The sequence below is a fragment of the Ictidomys tridecemlineatus genome, chromosome 13 (assembly GCF_052094955.1).
Source record: "Ictidomys tridecemlineatus isolate mIctTri1 chromosome 13, mIctTri1.hap1, whole genome shotgun sequence".
Taxonomy (NCBI): Eukaryota; Metazoa; Chordata; class Mammalia; order Rodentia; family Sciuridae; genus Ictidomys; species Ictidomys tridecemlineatus.
Genome location: NC_135489.1, coordinates 21,896,018 through 21,916,850, shown reverse-complemented (window position 1 = coordinate 21,916,850; position 20,833 = coordinate 21,896,018). Strand labels below are relative to the sequence as shown.

Here is a 20,833-nt window from a genome sequence, read left to right as displayed (position 1 = left end):
AACATGTCTTCTGCTTCCTCCTATTCCCCACACATCAGCTCTTTCTTCCTCTCATTTTCTCTGTGCCTAACTAATGGCCTTTTCTCTTTGTCCTCTCCTCTGGTTCTAAATAGTTATGTGTAGGGCTCTTCATGACCTGTGAAACATTTTCTTACATATTAAGACATTTGGTTCTCATCGACATCCTAGGGATTCAGTATTGATCTTGTTTTCATTACTGAGACTGAAGAAGTTGAGTCTCAGAAGAGAAGCGAACCCCACAGTGTCTGCACTTATTTAAATAGTAGAACTGAAGTTGGAAGTAGAACTAGGTTCTTTTCATTAACTCTTGTGTTTTAACCATTTACCTTGTCTTATGAAAACAGAAATAAAGATGAGAAAGAGAAAGAAAATTAAGATACAGGGTGTTAAGAAACTTTTACTATACTATTATGGCACATGATTTATGGTGGGGCTACATCCCAATAAATGCATTGCAGCTGAAAATGTCCTAACTCAGAGGTTCGTCATCTAAGCTGCTGAACACCATGGCTCAGGGACACAGAAACTGCAGAGAGTAGGTTGTTTCCCCCTGTGACCACGGGCTGCCTGGGGGGTATGGCTGGCTGCCAATGCCCAGAGTCTTGAAACAATATAATGACAAAATAGCCCTTGCCCAGGAAAGGACCAAAATTCAAAATCTGAATTCCTGTTTCTATCCAATAAAGACTGCTTTCACACCACCTTAAAGTTGAACCATCTTAAACTGAGGACCATTTGTATATTGAATTGTGAATAAGTGGAAGTAGTCCTATAAAATACTTGCAGACAAGTATTGAACAGTTGAAGAATGTAAAAGGAATGTGTGAAGTACTCATGAGGTCACAGCAGAATTTAGACAGTGTCCCTTTCTTGGGGTGACCTTAGCACTTCAACCCACAGTCAACACAGAGGTGATTGTGATTCCCCTTCCTTTACACCAGGACCTCAGTTGTCTAGATCATGGCCGGGCACCAAGAGAGAAGCAAGAGAGTTCATGAGAGATAAGAATAATGTGAAAAGTTACATGCACTGATGTCATACCTTTTTAAAAAAAAATAACGTATTGCTCAAGTATTAAATTTGAGGTGGCCAGCTTGCGCTTATCTTTGATACGCCCTTTATTATGTGGAGTTTCTATCTCACAACAGATTGGGAATGAAGTTAGGAAACTGACATTGTAAGAAGCACTGGGATAGTGGTCTGGTCAAAATTGATTCCATAAAAGTTGTAAGAAAATATAAAGAAAATATAAAGAGAATTTAAAACTCCATAGGATCTAACATTTTATTAGTACTGATTATACATCCAAAGGAAAAGAAATCATCATATCACAAAGATACCTGCATGCTCATGTTTAGTGCAACTGAATTCACAAAATCTGTGATATGGAGTCACCTCAGGTGGTCACAATAGGTAAATGGATAAACAAAATGAGGCATATATACACAGTGGAATATTATTCAGAACCAACTAAGAATGGAATCTATCATTTGTGGCAACATGGAGAGAAGAGGAGGGTAGTTTCCTAAGTGAAACAAGCCAGACACAGAACCAAATACCAGAAATTCTCACTAACTTATGGAAGCTAAAACAGTTGATCTCATAGAAGAGAGTAAAACTGTTCACTTGAGACTAGGAAGGGGTGCGCACATAGAGGGAGGTTGGACAATGGGTACCAGATCGGTTAGAAAGGAGGGATCAGTTCTAGTGTCCTAAAGCACAATAGATAACTGTAGTCTACAGCAGTTTATTATATACTTAGAAATAATTAGTAAAGTCCAAAGTTTTCCAACATCAAAATGACAAACGTTTCAGGAGATGAAAGTGCTCGTTAACCTTCTTGATCATTAGACATTGTGTACATGTGTCACATTGCACTGTACCCCATAAAGGTACAATGTGTGTCAAAAAAAATTCTAGTAGTTCAGGGCCATTTACAAAGGGCATCACTGGTACAGCCCGACAAGCCTTCTACAGGAATTACCTACATATTCATTGTCCATCTGCTCTCCAATTCAGAATTTATATGCCAGGCACTGTTGGAAATCTGAGCATATTAAGAAGGAGTCACCCAGAGTTTCTGTTTGTATCACACTCAGTTGATTTAGGGGCAAGAAGTGACCAAGAATTGAAATGAAGTCAGCGAAAATGAGACATCAAAGAAGAATGAGGTGTTGGATGTTTTCAATGTCTTCAGAGCATAGAGAAGCATCTAACAGCCAATATGCTGGTGGAGAGGAGTCAAGTCAACGAGGTGAGGAAATTGACAGCAGAGTGTGTGGTGAGGCAAGGAAACCAGTCATTCACTGCATAAGGCCAAGATGGGAAGAGAATATCCAGACGAAGCCATAGGAGTGACAGTGTCTACTCTGCATAAATAGGAATAGAAGAAGAGTGGCAGAGTGACGGAGGAGACACAACCCCTCTCACTGTGCATCTGAATAATGCCTTCCACGATTTGTCTTTGTGGAATCTTTCCGAAGCAAGACAGTAACTATATTAATAAATTTGTATCCTCCAGAATGTCTCTTTCTGAAACAGAAGTGGCCACCTGAGTACGTATGATTTAAAATGCTTCTAACAGTAGTTCTGCCTCTGTGTCCGAAAGCCCAATGGTAATGATTTCTCGAAATGTTGAAATCTTTTGTTCTAATTCACTATTAACTCGTAGGTTTAACATATTAATCTAGGAGTAGCAGTTAATTCAACCGCTAATTTATCAAAGCCCTGAGGAAAAGACATGGCTAGTAGGCATGTGGTGCCGGAGATGGGAGGATGGCGGTAGGGAAAGCATCTCCCGGAATAGAAAAGGTGGTGATGTTCAGATGTACTACTAACTTCTGGTACAGCTTCTGAGAAAGTGTAAAGACTGGGGGTGGCAAGTAAGGAGATGGGCTGACGGTAAAAATGACTCAAAAAATATGCAGCATCAATATGAACAATGACCTACATCAGGGATAGCCTGGTCTTTGCAGTCAGGAGTCCAGATGAATCCAGCATGCGGAGCTGACACCACCATCCCTTCAGCAGTACCATCAGGGGTGAAGGAGCCTCTGAAACCATTTGCAAAACATATACATTATCTTACTCATATCAGTTAACGTAGAAAACATCCTGGTCATCCCTCATCTCCAAACTCTGCTTCTCACACAGATCTGCACACTGCCTGTTCTGTCTCCTTGTTCTAGTCCTCCCCAGCTCTGGGCTCCCTTCCACCATGCCTTCCTGAATTCACAATCATAGTTGGAAAATATAATCTGTCTTGTCAATCACTTCTCTGAGATTTTCTTCCTTCCTTCCTTCCTTCCTTCCTTCCTTCCTTCCTCTCTCTCTCCCTCCCTCCCTCCCTCCCTCCCCTCTCCCCCCCTTTCTTTCCCTTCCTCCCTTCCTTCCTTTTTTTTTTTTTGTTAGTGGGGGTTGAGGCACTTAACTATTGAGCCACATCCCCAGCCTTTTCTGATATTTTCTTTAGAGGCAGGGTCTCACTAACTTGCTTTGGCCCTTGCTAAATTGCTGAGGTTGCCTTTGAACTTTCGATCCTCCTGCCTCAGCCTCCTGAGGCGCAGGGATTACAGTGTGACACTGTGTTCGACTAATGAAGGTTTTCTTAATCTTGACACAACTGACTCTTTGGGCCAGGTGATTACATGTTGTGGGAGGCTGCTCTCTGCACTGTGGGATATATTTCATTATATGTGGCCTTCATTGACTAGATACCAGGACTTTTCCACCCCAAGTTCCAAACATTGCCAAATGTCCCAAGGGGTGGGGAGGTTCAGTGGTATAAAATCATCCCCTTTGAAGACCTGTATACTGATGGCCCATGCCCCATGACACAGCTTTCATTCAAATCCTCTTAGAGTGTGGCAAATTTCATATCCAACCTCCAGTTCTATCAGCCCACCAATGGGGCTGAGATGGAGAGAATGACTTTTTCTACTTAGGATCACATCAGATCATTCTCCTTCCTTCCTACTCCTCCTGCCACCAAAACATTTTAGCTTCAATTATTATGTCATCAGATTACATCACCCTCTTCTCCTCATTGTGGTTTCATCTACTGATTTCATATCATTCTTCCCTCAGTTTTTTTATTATTATTTCAGCTCCTGGTTCTTTGTATTAATTATTTGCAATTTCAGAGCACAGAAAAATTATTATTCTAACAACTTGACCCTCAGTTTCTTGGATTCCTTTCCTTCAGTGATCTTGTCCTTTACCTACATTCGACTCTCTCCACGGACACATCCTAGACATTGTAATTACTAATAAGATGAAATTGTAATTATTGAAATTTCTCCCCCATGAATTGAATTCCATTCATCTTTTTCTCTCTGATTCATTTACTCTAGCTTGCTGGATTAGCTCTGGTCCTCTGAGAACTGCATGACTGATGTACCAGCCTAAATATCATGGGAAGGAAAGTGGTGGGCACTGGGAAAAACTTGAATTGCAGTGCAGGTTCTATAGAGGAGAAAGGGAAGGATGGAAGCTTGGATGGGAAAAGTCTTGGATTGCAAAGAATTTCTAAGAGAATTTTCCCAGAGCTCATTGAGAGCTGTTTAGCCAAAGTTGTCTGTCAAAAGTTTCCTACATCTCCCGGGAATGATTCTGCCTTAGTATCCTTCTTGCAATCAGGAAGCTGATCTTGGGAAGTTTGACCTACTAATAGTTATAGATTTCAGAATACAGAATCCATGGCTATTGGCAATTATATTTCTTGTATTTGTAGATCTGAATGATGAATTTTCATAGTTTTCACAGGTCTGCATTCCAATAATCATCACTCTTCTTTCCCTATGCATACCTGGGAACTCTAATCCCTTAATCTACCCCCTCCCATTAATTATCTATTGACATTTCTTTTTTCTTCTTCAGCTTTAATTACATTGGAATTGTAATAACTTCCTTGCACAACTCCCGTCTTCTCTGGGTTAGTCAGCTTTTCATTGCTATGATAACATACCAGAGAAAATCAACTTAAAGGAGAAAGAAAAATTTGTTCTGATTTATTCATGTTTTAGAGGGTTTTCTTTTGGTGGTGGGGGGGTACCAAGAACTGATGAACTTAGGAGTACTTGACCACCAAACCAAATCCCTAGCCGTGTTTTGTACTTATTTAGAGGCAGAGTCTCACGAGTTGCTTAGAACCTCACTTTTGCTGAGACTGGCTTTGAACTTGTGATCCTCCAGCTTCAGCCTACTGAGCCACTGGGATTATAGGCCTGAAATGTTTTAGAGGTTTTGATCCATGCTGTCTTAGCGTTTGTATCCCTGGGCTTTGGGTGAGACAGAATATCACCGGCAGAGCCCAGGGTAGAGCAGAGCTTCTCGCCTTATGATATACAGGAAGCACCAAGAAAGCAAGGAAGTGGCTAGAGACAAGATATATCCTTCCAGGGTGTGTGCCCAGTGATCTGCTCCAACTGACCCCCACCTATAAACAATCCATCTAAACTCTGAACCCATTCAATGGATTCGTCTATTGATGAGACCAGAGCCCTCATGATCCGATCACTTCTTAAAATCCTAAGCTCTAAAAATCATTGCACTGGAGGCCAAGCCTTCAACAGGAGTTTTGAGACCTTACAGGTCCAAATGCTAACACGCTCTCTTGCTTACCACAGTTAATGCCGCTCTTCACCCACCCCATGGCTATTCCCATTCAACCGAATAAGGCTAAAGGAAAAAACAGTTTCTTCTCCATCTTCACCTCAATCATGATCTTGTCTCCTATTTTCCCAAGAAAACTGTAACAATAGGAAGAGAACTTGCCCAAATTAACATAATTACAGCATTCCATTCTCTCCAAGACCAGTCTCTGTTAGCAAACTTAATCCCATCCCTTTTGGTCTAGGATTTTGCTCCCTAGTGTGTCACTCCTACAACATCAGTTTTGACCTCTGCACTAGAGCATCTGCATAAGCAAACAAAATTCTGTTGTTTCCCTCTTCCTTAAAAAAAACAAGATGCTTCTTCCCTATCTATACTCATTCCTTTGATGACCTCATTCAGTTTCATGGTTTTAAGTTTTACCTAAATGTCATTGACTCCAAAACTTGTCTAGTCCAGTCCTCTTCACAAATTCTGGACTTGTACATCTAGCTGATGAGTTAATATCTCCACTTGCATGACTGGTATACCACTCCCACTCACTAAGGTTAGAAGTGAAATGCTGATTTACTTTCCTGAAAATTGCTTTGCACCATTGCAATTGACACAATCCTGTTTTTCCAAAATACCTGAGTCGTTTTTGATTCTTCTCTTTTTCTTATTCCCCCTATCCAGGAAATCCTGTTGGCTCTACCATCATAAAATCCAATCTGGCCACTTCACACCACTTTCACTGAGACCACTCAGGTTTCAACACACCATATCTCATTGACTTGCAAAAATTCTACCTTTTTCTGTTCTTGTTAATATTCTGCATTCAATAGGAATGTGTGATCTCTCTAAATGAATTTTAATTTCGTATACTATGTGCAAACTATTGCAGTGACTTCTTCATGCAATCTGAAAAAGAAAGAAAGAAAAAGCCACTGTCTTTACAGTGGCCTGCAAACCTTGTATGATCTGCCTTCCTCAACCCACTTTATCTTCCCTGCTCTGAAATCTTCCCTTTCACTCTGCCATAGCCGCTTTACCCATTTTTATTCCTGGAACATGCTAAGAAGGATTTTTCCTTAGGTCTCTGTTCTGACTTTTCCCACTGACCAGTCCCTCATCTCTCAGACAGCAACTTCCTTTATTCCTTGTTCAAATACCACCTTTCAACGTAGCCTATCAGACTACCCTTTTAAAAATGGCAATTGCCTCCTTCAGCTACCCAATTCTTCTTTATCTTGCTGGACTTATCTTTAGTTTTTCGACAGACATATTGCATGCCAATGTGCTATATAATTTACTTCTTTATTATGTTTATCACTTACTGTCTATCTACTTGGTAAATTGCAAACTCTGTGCTAGCAGGTATTGCTGTTTTCTTCCTTGATGTATCCCAAGTGTCTTGAACATTATCCAGCCACTAGTAGAGCTTAACAAATATTTGTTGAATTAACTATGAATGAATGGTACATTGAACTTGGTGAACTTATATATTTTGTCTCGTTTTATGCTTACCTGGTATGGGGGTGGTATAGCTTTGGTTCTTCAATAGTTTTTCTTAAGATTTGAGAAGAATTCATACGTCCATACATTTATTGAATGGCAATTAAATGAGTGGTATTATTCTGATGAATATCAATGACTGAAAACAGAATTCTGCTTAGAACAAGCAAAATGTGTTCCTTTTCTTCTAATAGAAATAGCTTATAGTCATATGCCCAAAGAAGATAGATTTATAAGGGGAAGAAATTTTATTTTCTTTGGAATTTAGGCCATTATTCATCAGTAGTTCTGCCATTCTGTGACTTTATCATTCTTTCACTATATATTGAAAGCCTATTGTGAGCTAAACACCTAGCCTTGAAAACATCCCCAGCTTCAGTGGGATTAGGATCAGGGCCAGGGATAGGGAGGAACAAATACATTATTTTCTCCTGAGCATCCATTTAGACCAGTTCTGCTAGGATGTTTCATTCTACCACAAACAGGCAGAAACCATATCACATGACAAAAAAGGGTATGTTCTTAAGACAAGGATACTCCTGTCCAAAAAAGAGGACTTACTGGCTGGCACAAGCTTAGACGCAATTTTGGAAACTGCTATTTCACCTTAAGCCTGTTAAAGGAAATACTCTAATACATCCTCTGGTGATGATTTGAGTAGCCTTCCCCAAATTGTAAATTATTTTAAAGTATGATGTTTTAAATTAGATATATTTGGAAGATTAGAAAAATTGAGTGTATTCAGGTCAACTGATTATTAATCATGTGTTCTTTTTAAATGTTGTAAGAGCTGCATCTGCATCTTTATCCCTAACCATCCCTTCCGTATGGACTTAAGTTTGCAGTTTGAAGTATTTAAAATGTAAAACAACTCTCTGTGTTTTTAGGAGGTATTCCAGAGGTATTCACTTGTATCCTCTATAACTTCTGACCATAATTCTTCCATAAACTGGAGCTTTAGTTAACACCTGATAGCACATATAAAAGGGATTTCTGTGTCCCAAAGAGAACAGGCCATGCAACTGGAGCAGATGCATCCACACAGGTTCACAATCCTGATAGACTCCCAAGGAAAACATTCTGCTGCCACTGAGGCTAAATCAACTGGACACCTATCCTACCTGAAGGAGTCAGGTGGGAATGAGTTGCTCCAGCTGGCAGGTTAAGCAGTCAGGGTGCTCTGGAAATTCAACACAAGAACCTGCCTGGATTTTTAGCTGCTGCAAAAAAGCCCAACTAAAGCCACTTTCCATTTTTAGGTTAGAGCAAGCATTGACCAGAGTGGGTTGCATGGTGTGACTGATTTTCTGTTTGCAGTCTCTGGCAGAGGGCTGAGGAAAGCCACCTAAGGTCTCCAGCCACCAGTCTGAACCTTATTTTCCCTGAAAACTGATCCTTGGGAAATTGCACACTGGTCAAGTGAAATGATAAGGTGGAGTTATACACTGAATATTCACATTTGTTTCTTGCTTGGGAAACTTATTTAAGTTCGTCTAAAGCTATAATCCTGAAAAAGGGTAATATAATTTTCCATTAAGCTGAGTATGATTATATTTGCAAACATGAGTGAAACAATCAAGTTTCTTTGGAGATATGCTGTGGGAGGTCAGAGGACCAAGCTCCGTCAGAAGTTGTAAGTCTTTCCCTATAGATGGAGTTAGTCTGTTATTCAAGGAACCGAGAAAGGGAGGGAGGGAGTGGAGGATTTGTTTCATCTCATTTATTTTACAGCACAGCAGCCTGTTGTTGCTAATGACAACGTGGATGTGAAAGAAAATGGAAGTGAAAGGTTTGGACTTTGCTTTGGTATTGTAATATTCCCCATTACTGTACTGGAAAAAAAAATGGCTCCTTGGAATCTTGGGTGAGTGGTTACATCCAACTCTAGTAGTCAAGTCATAGTAGCAGAAACAGGTCCAAGCATTGCATGAAGCAGAGATTACCTGGCTCTGTCCTGTTACTGGTATGACTAAGTTCTCCTTTGAGTCCTAATTACCCAGTCTGTACCAGGAGGTAATGTAGGAGCTACTTCACAATCATTTGGAGGAATTGCATTTTTGAAAGCATGGGGACCGTGAATAACAGTGACTACACCTTGGTAAACTCTCCATAAGAGTAGTTTGTGTTATTTTAAAACAGAGCTATAGTAATTCAAAGAGTAAATAATGTAGAAATTATTTGTATTATTTTCCCAGCAATATATTTACCTCTCTAATTCTGATTTAGACTTTTTTCTCGCCCATGGTTATACGATTCCTAGGAATCAGAGTTAGAGTGGGAACCGCAATTGACTAGTCAAATGGTCTTGTTCTTATTCTACCTAAAATTGCCTGAGATCTTGAATATGGGTTGAAGAATAGTCAGCAAAGGAATTATTTCCACTTAGAGTGGTTTTACAAAAAAGCATATAAAAGTAACTCTCTCCCCTACATGGTTGCCAATATTTGAGTATATCAAATTTAACTCTTCTATTTTCTAATCTTCAGAAATAAAAGAATGTCTTATTTTTTGCAGTTCACATGACCTTGATAATGATGATTAATGTGAAAACAAAATAACACAAACCCCCATTTTGTTCAAGCATTAGCTAAGTATGAAAAATATGTCTGTGTGCAAATTAATCAGTTTTAATTAAAAAGAAACTGAAGCAATTCAATCAGACCTAACTCTACTTTGTCAGTAAAATCTTCATGTTCTAAATTGTTTCTCTTTGCTGATAGGAAATGCCAAGGTCACAGAATATTTATGACTCAGAGAGCTAAACAAAGAACATGCCTGATAAATAATCAGATTGAGACAAAAGTGCGTAAAACAGAAAACCTGATTCTGTGATTGTGGTTGACAGACTTCTTGTATGGGAATTTCCTTTTCACTAATGTCAGGAGACAGATTCTCTCTGTTCAGTGTTTTCACTTGTTGTAGATACTGTGAGACATGATTTGAATCAGGAAATATGCTTAAAAATCCTAAAAAGTCATAAACCATAACTGGTGTCACAGTTGATAATGTCTCGCAGACAGGGCTGATTTAAAAATTTATACACAACTAAAATTATAAAACTCAGCCACAATGTCTTCCAAATCTGCGAAACATCAAAACAGTACCTGAATTTTTAGATGACTTCCTTAACAAACTATCTTTCTTTTACAAAATTTAATTATAGAGCAGGTTCTTTCTACAGTATCAAAATTTAAACATAACATAGAACTTTGCTAAACTTTGAAACTCATGAGAGTGAACATCTTTTCCACCCAACGCTAGTGGTCAGAGTAGAATTGTTGATTATCCAGCCTCTGTGAGATTTTTGAACGATGCTTTTACTTAAGTAGTTGGCATTTTTCTAGGTGCCACATAGATTCCCTGTATTTTTTTAAATATTAATTCTTTGTTAGTTGCATACATTATGAATCTCTTGTTCCTGAATGCACCTTATTTTTTAACTTCATTTATCATAACTTTCCTTAACCAAAAAAGGAGACTTACAAAAATTCACTGCCACTATCACACTTGGTGGTTAAACTGTGTGATTTCCCCTTAAGAGTAGAGTAAGATGGGAACCTCTGTTGTCACCACCTCGATCAAAGATCATATCTGAAGTCCTAGTCAGGGCAACACAGCAAGAAAAAGAAACAAAGATATATATATTTTTTCAGATTTGAATATCTTTATTATCATAATCATCAACGTTTATTAATTATACAAATTAGTGGGTTTCACTGACACATTTACATACATGCATTCACCCATCAATCAAATCCACATCCTTCTACCCTCTCCTCCCCTTCCACTCTCCCAGCTCCCCTCCCCCTCCCCCTGCATCCTTCCTCTTCCCTGAGAGTCCCTCTTCTATTTTCAGGTAATTTTTTTGTTTGCTTGTTCCCACATTTGGGAGAAAACATGTGATATTTATCTTTCGAGTCTGTCTTATTTCATTCAACGTGATGTCTCCCAATTCCATCAACTTTCCTGCAAATGACATGATGACATTCTGCCCAATACTCCATTGTATACTTACACCATATTTTTTTTTCCATTCATCTATTGATGGGCACCTAGGCTAATTCCACATCTTAGGTGTTGTGAAGAGTGCTACTGTCAACATAGGTATAAAGGTATCTCTTTTGTATGCCCAACCAGGAGCAGGATAGCTGGAGACTGTTTTCCATCAGGCCATACTAGTTTGCATTCTCACCAACAGTGCATAAAAATTCCTTTTTCTCCACGTCCTCCAAAGCATTCTCAATTTTTTTTTTTTTGGTCATTTTGATAATTGCCATTCTTCCTGGGTGAGATGGAATCTCAATGTAGTTTTGATTTGCATTTCCCTAATGGCAAAAGATACTGAGTGCTTTTCGTATATTTATTGGCCATTTGTATTTCTTCTTTTGAGAAGTGTCCAGATCATTTGCCCATTTTTTTTATTGGATTGTTCTTTTGTTATGTTGTTTTGAGTTTTTTAATTTACTATGGATATTAGTGCTCTGGCAGATGAATATCTGGCAAAGATTTTCTCCCCATCTGTAAATTCTCTTCACTCTGCTGATTTTTTCCATTGCTGTGCAGAAGCTTTTTAATTGGATGCAATCCCATTTGTCAGTTCTTGCTTTTGTTTCTGGAGTTCCTGGGGTTTGATTCAGTCAGGAAATCACCGTCTGTGCCAATATTTCGGAGTGTTTCCCTGTGTTTCCTTCTTGTACTATGTTTCAGTACTTGAGATCTTAGATTAAGGTCTCTGATCTAATTGGAGTTAATTTTTGTACAAAGTAAGAGATGAGAGTCTAGATTCAGTAGTCTGTAAGTGGGTATCTGGTTTTCTCAGCAGCATTTGTTGAAGACGTTGTCTTGTCCAGTGTATGTTTCTGGAAACTTTGTGGTGATTCAGTTATGAATAATTGGGTAAGTTTATTTCTGGGTCACGTATTCTGTTTCATTGGTCTGTATTTCTCTTTTTATATCAATACCATGCTGGTTTTATTGTTAGGTTACTAAATGTGTTATGTTACTAAATGTGCTTTGGACTATTTTGAATCAGGTATTTATTTATTCAAAATTATTCTTTTTGCACAGGATTTCTTTAGCTATTCAGGGTCTTTTGTGGCTCCATATGAAGTTCAGGATTTTTTTTTCCTAGTTCTGTGAAGAAAGTCATTGATATTTTGATGGTGATTGCAATGAATATGTAGCTGCTTTGGGGGGTATTATGGATATTTTAACAACGTTAATACTCCCAGTGTGAGAAAATGGGAGGTCTTCCATCTTCTAATGTCTTTTTCAATTTTTATATTCAGTGTTTTGTGATTTTCACTTTAGGTTTTTCACCTCCTTAGTTAGGTTTATTTCTATAGTATTTTCAGACTAGTTTGAATGGGATTGCTTCCTTATTTTCCTCTTTCAGTGAACTCATTATTGGTGTTTAGAAAAGCTACTGACTTTTTTAGTTGATTTTGAATTCTGCTACTTTCCTGAACTTATTTATTAGTCTTTTATTCCAGTCTTTAGGGTTTTCTAAGTGTAGAAGCAGATCATCAATAAAGATGGATAATTTGAGTTTCTCCTTTCCTCTTTGTGTCCCTCTTACATCTTTCTCTTGCCTACTTGCTCTGGCCAAAAGTTCTAGTACTCTATTGAATAAGAGTGGTAAGAAGAGCTTGTCTTATTCCTGATCATAGAAGAAATGCTTTCAGTTTTTCCCTATTCAGTATGATGTGGCTCTTGGTTTGTTATAGGTAGCTATTATAATGTTGAGGAATGATCTTTCTATACATAATTTGTTCTGGACTGACTTTCATCATAAAGGGATGTTTATATTTATCAGAGGCTTTAAAGGTTTTTTTCCCTGCATCTGTTAAGATGATCATGAGATTTTTACCATTACATCAATTTATGTGCAGTATTACATTTATTGCTTTGCATTTACTGAATCATCCTGGCATTCTTGGAATGAAAACAACTCCATCATAGTTCATGATCTTTTTCATGGGCTTTTGAGTTTGATTTGCAGATATTTTGTTCAGGATTTTTGCATCTATATGGGTATATTGGTCTATAATTTTATTTTGTGCTTGTGTTCTTGTGAGATTTGGGGAGCAGGATAATACTGACTTTGTGTAGAGTAAGTTTGAAGGATTCCCTCCCTTTCTACTTTGGGAGCAATTTGATAAGCACTGGTGTTGATTCTTCATTAAAAGTCTGGTAAACCCGGTGTGACTGGGGAGGCTGAGGCAGGAGAATCTCAGGAGAATCTCAAGTTCAAATGCAGCCTCAGCAGCTTAGCAAGGCCTTAAGTAACCCAGTGAGACCTGTCTCTAATAAAATATAAGAAAGGTCTGGGGATGTATTTGGTGGTTAAGCATCCCTCAGTTAAAACTCTGGTGCTAAACAAACAAACAAAAGAATTCGGGTAAAATTCAGCAATGAATCCACCCAAACCTGGGCTTTACATTGTAACATTTTTGATCACTACTACAATCACATCACTTGTTCTTGATCATGTTTTTTATATTAGCTTGATTCAATTTTGTAGTCATGGGAATATGTACATTTGTTTCTTCTATATTTTCTAATTTATTGGCATATAGTTTTTCAAATATTCCTTAACAATCCCTTGAATTTCAGTGGTGTTTGTAGATATGATGCTTTTTCATTTCTGATTTTGTAGATTTGGTTCTCTTCTCTTTTAATCAGTTTAGCTTAAGGTTTGTCCATTTTGTTTAGCTTTCTGATGAACCAGCTTCTTGTTTCCTTGATTCTCTGTTGTTCTCTTAATTCTCTATTTCATTTACTTCTGCTCTGATCTTTATTATTTCTTTCTTTCTACTAATTTTGGCTTTGGTTTGTTCTTGTTTTACTAAGACTTTGAGCTGCACAAACATACTGTTTATTTGGTCTCTCTTTCTCTGCCTCTTGGATAGATAGTACTTATTTCTATTGACTTTAATGTTGTTCTTAGTAACTCTTTTTCTGTATCCCACAGATTCTCATGTTGTAACTCCATTTTTGTTGATTTTAAAGATTTTTTTAAATTTCCCTCCTGATTTCTTCAATGAAGCACTGTTTAATAGTGTTATTCAATCTCCATGTGCTTTTATGATCTCTGAAGTTTCTCTTGCTGTTGATTTCTTGTTTCATTCCATTATATATGAAAAGATGCATGAAATTATTTCCTTTTTATAAGGTGGCAAGATTAGCTTTATAGACTATTATATGACCAATTTTGGAAAAAGTTCCATGTGCTGATGAAAAGAATGTGTGTTTTGTACTTGTTGAATGGAATATTCTGTAGATGTCTGTTAAGTCAATTTTATCTATTGTGCAATTCAATTCTGATATTTTATTTTTCTGGGTAATCTATTCATTAGTGAGAGTGGGGTATTGAAGCACTATGATTGTATTGCAGCCTATACCTCTCTTTATGTCTAGTAGTGTTTGTTTCATAAAGTTGGGTATTCTAATGTGTGTTGCATATATATTGATAATTATTATATATTCTTGGTGAGTTATTCCCTTTATCAAAATGTAGTTACTTTCTTCTATCTCTTCTGATTTGGGCTTAAATTTTGTTTTTAAGGTAAGTATAGCTACTGCTGTTTCCTTTCAAATGCCATTTCCTTGGAATATATTTTTCTGTTCTCTAACATTTAGTCTGTGCCTGTTTTTTTTTAATTTTTAAACTTGTTTTAATTAGTTATGCATGACTGTAAAATGCATTTATGCATTTTGATATATTATACATAGATGGAATATAATTTCTCATTTTTCTGAGTGTATATGTTACAGAATCATATTGGTCATGTAGTCACATATATACATACAGTAATAATGTCTCTTTCATTCTACTATCTGTCCTATTCCCATATCCCCTTCCCTCACCTCCCATCACTTCCCTTTACCTAATCTAAGAGAACTCTATTATTCTTTAGTGGCTCCTGCTTTATTGTAAATTAGCATTCGCATATTAGAGAAAACATTTGGCCTTTGGTTTTGTGGGATTGGCTTATTTCACTTAGCATGATATTCTCAAACTCCAACCATTTACTGGCAAATGCCACAATCTCACTCTTCTTTAAAGCTGAGTAATATTCCATTGAAAAAAATATATAAATATATAATCACATTTTCTTTATCCATTCATCTATTGAGAGACACCTATATTGGTTCCATAGTATAGCTATTATGAATTGAGGTGCTATAAACATTGATGTGGCTGCATCACTGTAGCATTCTGATTTTAAGTTCTTTGGGTACAAACCGTGGAGTGGGATACCCAGGTTGAATGGTGGTTCCATTCCCAATTTTCTGAGGAATCTCCATACTGCTTTCCATAGTGGTTGCACCAATTTTTAGTCCCGCCAGCAATACATGAGTGTGCCTTTTCCACCACATCCTTGCCAACATATATTGTGCCTGTATTCTTGATAATTGCCATTCTGACATAGTGAGGTAAAATCTTAGAGTAGTTTTGATTTGCATTTCTCTAATAGCTAGAGATGTTTAACACGTTTTCATATATTTGTTGAACAACTGTGTTTTTCTTCTGTGAAGTGTTGTCTGTTCAGTTCCTTAGTCCATTTATTGATTAGGTTATTATTTTTTTGGTGTTAAGTTCTTGAGTTCTTTATACATCCTAGAGATTAATGCTTTATCAGAGGTTTATGGGGTAAGGATTTTCTCCCAATCTGTAGGATCTCTCCTCACATTATTAATTATTTCCTTTGCTGAGAAGAACCTTTTAAATTTGAATCTATCCCTTTTATTGATTCTTGATTTTACTTCTTATGCTTTAGGAGTCAGAAAAGTAGCAGGATATAAAATCAACATCCATAAATCAAATGCATTCCTATACATCAGCGGTGAATCCACTAAAAGAGAAATTAGGAAATCTACTCCATTCACAGTAGCCTCAAAACAAAAGCAAAACAAAAAACCAAAAACAAACAAAAAACCTGGGAATCAATCTAAGGAAAGAGGTGGAAGACCTCTACAATGAAAACTACAGAACACTAAAGAAAGAAATTGAAGAAAACCTCAGAAAATGGAAAGATCTCCCATGCTCCTGGATAAGCAGAATTAATTTTGTCAAAATGGCCATACTACCAAAAGCGATATACAGATTGAATGCAATTCCTATTAAAATCCCAATGACTTTCTTCATAGAATTAGAAAAAGCAATCATAAAATTTATTTGGAAAAATAAGAGATCCAGCATAGCTAAATCAATCTTTATCAAGAAAAACAAAGCGGGAGGTATCACAATACCAGACCGTAAACTATACTACAGAGTTCTAGTAACAAAAACTGCATGGTATTGGCACCAACATGAACTTGTAGATCAATGGTACAGAATGTCACTGACTGGATTTTCTATGCCCTTGGAATGTAGGTCGTCTTCTTCTAGTATGACGATGACTTGGGCATTTGCTTTTTAAATGATGTTCCAGCAATCTTGGATGTTGTCTTTATTCTTTCGTGTTTTTGTGATTATTGCTGTCTTAATATGCTTTTGTGGTAGTCATTTTCAACCTCTGCTAGCCTTTTTTTTCTACTGGATCTAGTTTGTTTCAAGGCTTTCAACTGAGGTGTTTCTTTTTTGTTGTTGTTGTTTTGTTTTGTTTTTGTTTGTTTTTCTGATTTATTAGGTTTTTCATTCTCAGGATTTCAATTTTTTTTCAAAATCTGCATTTCTTGAAGTAATTACTCATACCTTGCATTGTCTTCTTTAATTCATTTAGCTAGTTTTTTTAATATTCTATTTCATTGAATTACTTGTACTTGCTTCCTTTGATTTCTTCATATAGTATTTTATCCCTTTAATATTTTTTGCCTCTTTTACTAGGGAATATGAATTTTAGGTGGTCTCATGTTGCCTCTGTTTTTAACATTTCTTGTGTTTCTATGTCAAGATTTGTACATCCATTGGAATGGATATCGCAATTCTTTTAGTTAGCACTAATCTCTTGCCAATGTGTCTTGGGATATTGTTTTGTTGTTCACTGTTGAATTCAATTCCAATTATGCTTCATATTGTGGCTTCCTTGTGATTTCTTTGGCTAAGATTGGTGGGTTCTGACAAATGCATATCTTCTCAGAGTCTGAAGGATCTGCTTTCTCTGTAGATCTCTCAAGAGTGAGGTCTTCTGGTAATTCAAGAAGATGTGGTATAGATAGCAGAGTTTATGGACATATCCTCTGAAGTTACTCCTAAGGTTGAAATTGTAGCCTCTATATGGTGTTGGGGTTTCCTTAGGTGCTGACGATATTGACTGTGTTATCAGAAAGCAGCCCTGCTACAGGCTGTTTGATTGACCTGAAGTCTTTATCCTCTGTTTAACAGACAATGCTGCAGTTCCAAGTGTTTCACAGGGTGAGCCAAGGGCTTTGTCACACAGCTCTCCCTCTGTGGCATTCATCTCAGGTCTCGTCATGTGATCTGTTGGGGTTGGTGATTGACTGATGCTGAGATTCCTTAAAGATATGATGGACACAACTGTGGTGTTATTTCTCTCTGCTGTTTCTATGGTGGTGAGTGTCTAACACAGGACCTCAGACCCTCCATTTGCCCAGCCTACTTGGGAACAGGCTGTCAGCTAGGGGCTTTTATTGCCCCTATTCTTTAAAATGAAGTATCTTTCAAGTTTCAAGCAGGTGTTAGTCATGACTACAGCAAGGCACAGCTCCTCTAACCTGCTAGCTTAGCAGTCAAGCACCCACCCAATGTGCTCAAAGTGCCAGGCTTGATTCCAATCACCAAAACAAAAGAAGAGAACAGAGAAAAAGGAAACAAAGTAACAAAATATATTCTATAAAAACCAAAAACACATCAACTACACCATCAACAACTGAAAATATAAGAGAAAAACAATATGGGGCTGGGAGATAGCTCATTTGGTGGAGTGCTTGCCTCGCATGCACAAAGCCCTGGGTTCAATCCTCTGCAACACAAACCACCACCCCCCCCCCCACACACACACGGAGTAAAATTAATAACTATTAAAAGTAAAGAACAAAATTAATAGAAAAGGATGGGGAAAAGGTAACAAATAGCTGGTTAAAATTTTTAAAAACTTGGAGAATGGGAAAAGAAAGGGGGAAAGAAGAAAAGAGAAAAACAAATGTACATAAAACAGCAACAAATAGAGCATCAATAAAGCATTGGAATTTCCTCTTCTCTAAGGTACTGGAATGAGTGGGTGAGAGCGCATATTCAAGCCTATGCCAAAAAAAAGCTTCTCTTCATGTCTTCTTGGACTGTGCACCACTTGGACAGAGCAAATTCTAGGATTAACCAACCTCTTCTTTGTTGTGTTCTTCAGGAGACTAGTGTGGGTGATTTGTAGTGAGGGTTGGTTAGAATATCTCTCAGCTGGTTTGCATGCCTGAATACGTTTGGACAGAATGCAGAGTTCCCCAAGATTCCCTCCAGGACAATTTGGGTAACATTCCCTGAGGTCAAGTTTGACATTGACTTCATCACCTATTGAAAATTTAGTGCAGAATGTGGAACTTGCCAACAAGAGGTGTTTGTGCCGCTCCCTTGGAGAACAGGAATAACTCAAATAACAGGGCCTTTATCAAGATGGCTTTCAGTTACGGTGATACCACCGGTTATCAGTGATGAGTTCTGCTTCCACACATGTTAAAGTTTGAACATTAGAGAAGCACAAGCATATAAAACAGGCTTTCCCGCTAGGGAGAAGGGGACCCTTGCTGGTATCCTGGTATCCTAAGAAGTGAGATGTTCTGCCATTTCATAGGTCTTAGGCTTCCTTTGTCCTCCTGCTCTCTTCCCCTTATCTCTCTCCTTCCTGTGTAGGTGACTAGGCCCAGGAATGCTCAGTGGGATGGCCAGAAGGTGGGAAACAGGTGGGCTGAAGGGGGAAGGGCAGGATGGAGCAGCCCAGGACACATTAATCAATAACCGTCTAGCTCCCTGTAGGGAGGGGCAATTCCTGGGACAGGTTTCTTTAGCCACAGGTTGGAGCAGGGGCAGGTTCTTGATAAGGGTGGAGGAAGGGCTTTGAAGGAATTTCAGGGGGCAGTCTCCAACTTTCTGGACTCACTCAAATGGGCCTCCTTGATCCAACTTGACTTGATTTACCCATCTATACTGACTGCCCATCTAACTCTGGCTTCAAGAGCCTTGTGAGAATATGCTGGGAAGTACAGAGAACCTCTCCAGAGCCATGCAAATCCTAGCACTATGGTCCTTTTAGATTATATTTCTGCAGGTTGTTGAACACTATGGTGGTGATGCTCACTGGGACTCTCCAAAAATTAAAAACAAAAATATACCAAAATAAAAATAAAAAGTATAAACACCTATATGCAAAAAAGTAAGTATCGACCTTACACCTTATACAAAAATTCACTGAAAATGGAACACAGACTGATATGTAAAATTCAAAGTTATAAAATTAAGAGTAAACCCTTGTGATCTTGAACTAGGCAAAAAAATCTTAGAAATAACACCAAAAATAAAGGTCCATAAAACAAAAAACAATTTGTTCTGTAAAGGACATTGTTAAAAGAATGAAAAGAAAAGCTGAATGCTGAGAAAATATATTTGTAATCACATGTTATCCAGTATCTGTATCCATGAAACATGAAGTTCTCCCAAGCTAAACAATACATTTAATCGAATAGATAGAATAGATAGAATAGAAATCAAACAATAAATTTATATGAATAGATTTTAATTAAAAGACAATATCAAGCATTTGTAAAGAGGTGGAACAATATGAATTTTCATACATCGCTTTGTAGGAATGTAGAATCATACAGTTGTTCTGGAAGATGACTGAACAATTTCTTATAAAGTTCAACACATACCCTTTGATCCCCATATCTCATTCTTTGGTATTTACTTTAGACAAATTAGAATCTTACCCAGAAAGCATACACAAGCCAGGTATGGTGTTGCATGCCTGTTACCCCAGCTATTAAGGAGGCTGGAGCAGGAGGATCTGAATTTTAAGGCCAGACTGGGCGACTTCAGTGAGACAGGGTCTGGAGGTATAGCTCAGTGGGTTCAATACCTAGTACTGATAAAAAGAAAAAAAAAGAAATGAAAAGAAAAAGAAAGGAAGAAAGGGAAAGGGAAAAGAAAAGAAAGAGGAAGCCTACATAAAAGCTTTAAGTAGCATTCTTCAGAATTACCGTAAACAGAAAGCAGCCCAATGTCCTTCCATGAGTGAATGGATGAGCCAACTGTGATACAGGTGGGTGCTCCTCTACAGGAAAAGGAACAAACAACTGATATACACAAAACATGGGTAATCGCAAATGCATTAGACCAAGTGAAATGAGCAGAATGAAAAGTTGTATATTATATGATCCCTCTTCTGACATTCTGGAAAAGAAAAAAAATTAGGGACCATTGGTTGCCAGGGATTGAGGTAAGGAGTATTTGAATGCCAGTGTAGAGTGTGAGTGTGATTTGGGGGGTGATGGAACTGTTACATAGCCTTATTGTAGTAGTACTTAGATGAATATATTCATGTAGTGAAATTTACAGAACTGTACCTCCAAAGGAGTGACGGTTACGGTATGGCAATTGTAAATACAATTTTATGCAGCAGTTCTATGTGTTTGTAGTAGTGAGATGGGATCAGCATCAGGGCAACCCATTTTGTTGCATTAAGTCATGTTTTTATTGCTTTTGTAGTAAGAAAGGACAACATAATAAAATTATTTTGGAAAGCGAAGAAAA

At 37.7% G+C, this 20,833-nt stretch overlaps 1 long non-coding RNA gene across 1 annotated transcript in view; it reads left to right on the top strand.

Annotated features, from left to right (window-relative positions):
• Positions 1 to 11,778: 11,778 nt before the first annotated feature.
• The window catches only part of LOC120886574 (uncharacterized), a 170,321-nt gene continuing 161,266 nt past the window's right edge, over positions 11,779 to 20,833 (top strand). The window contains exon 1 of the long non-coding RNA XR_013430047.1: positions 11,779 to 12,024. This is a non-coding gene — a long non-coding RNA (uncharacterized LOC120886574). The remainder of the gene's footprint in view (positions 12,025 to 20,833) is intronic.